The following is a 1,490-nucleotide window of genomic DNA, read 5'->3' as shown; positions in this document are numbered from 1 at the left end:
AAGAAAATATGTCTCAGGTGGTGATGTGTATGTATGTAGTCTTTTGTTTATTTGTTCCCGCGCCCAATCAGTTGGACTATGTATACTATAAAAATTTCCGGATTCCCTCGGACCATATCGACTTGTCAGGTGAATTCAAACTCAAAGGCTAACAGATCCAGTTACGTGCACATCCGATCCTCTTAGCCAGCCAGCCTGTGTAAATTTCCCCTAGTTCTGTCTGAGGCGATGAATCAGACATTTCTATTGACTAGTGGCTTGGAAACATACTAATGGGCATTGATGAGGAATGGTTAGAATTTTTACGTTACATAGATCAAAAGCGACCCTTATCAATCACTACCGGTACTGCAGCTTGGCACATACACGTACTGTCAGGTTGGTTCATGGACTGCAACAATTACACCAACTGCTAGGGGTCCCCAATGTCACGTCGACTAATTAGCATTAAGTTTGACAGCTAGGTGTGACTCCCTCCAGTCAATAGTAGAGACACAACAGCAACAGATTTCTGCATTACAGAAGGAGGTAAGCTCACTACAGCTTTCTCATTCATTATCAGCTATAAGATTGTCTGCACAAGCTGAGTCATCGTCATCAGAAAAACGCCAGGATACTACTGAAAATCTAGACTCTGAAACCACTGACAAAGACGACGCCTCCGAAGCTGAGATGGTAGGTGCAGACACTCTTCAGACAAACCACACTGAGACAATATCGGAAGCGATTGACACAACACCAAATGTCGAACAGACACAACCGGCGTCACACAGTACCGACAGGCGACAGCCAGTCCCAACAAGAGACACGCGCGAAGTCAGAGTTTATACGGACTCTATCTGGTCTCATTACACAATTAGATCGCCCCATTGAATTCAATACTTTAACACACAACTTCTATGTCCGTAAATCCAATTAAAACACAACAGATTTGGAGATGTTTTGCTTTCTATTGTAAGCACACACGTTTGTTAGGCAATAAAAAAAATTTCATCCAAATCTAGCCGACGCAACGATTTCTATCACATTTCAAAATGCACCTAGCCGCTATCCGCTAGAGGTCGTTTTCAATACCCGGAGCCTGACCGGAGCACTCAGTACAAATAAACGTAAACGTCCGAGGATCGATCGGGTCACGAAACTTTCGTGCATGATTATGCCAGTAATACACAAGCTTTCATCTAAATTCCTTTTCATATCAGTTATGGTTTATTAATGGGAATTTATGGTCCACCTAAAACCACGCTTTGCGGGCCAGATAATTTTTTAGCCCGGATTCCTTTGGACTCTACACTCGGAGTAATACAGGAATGAGACCATCTGGAAAGCAGTGGACACTTCTAGAATGTTTCCAAACCGCTCCACCAGTAAGGAACATGCATCAACAATAGACCACGCGACTAAGAAGATGGAACGGGTGAGCGACCCTAAAACGGCGTATGTCATACTACACGTGGCTTCAAACGACCTGGATAATAGCCAGAGAGACA

The sequence above is a fragment of the Branchiostoma floridae genome, unplaced genomic scaffold, assembly GCF_000003815.2.
Source record: "Branchiostoma floridae strain S238N-H82 unplaced genomic scaffold, Bfl_VNyyK Sc7u5tJ_1033, whole genome shotgun sequence".
Taxonomy (NCBI): domain Eukaryota; kingdom Metazoa; phylum Chordata; class Leptocardii; order Amphioxiformes; family Branchiostomatidae; genus Branchiostoma; species Branchiostoma floridae.
The sequence above is the reverse complement of the archived record's forward strand: the minus strand, read 5'-3'. Positions refer to the sequence as shown.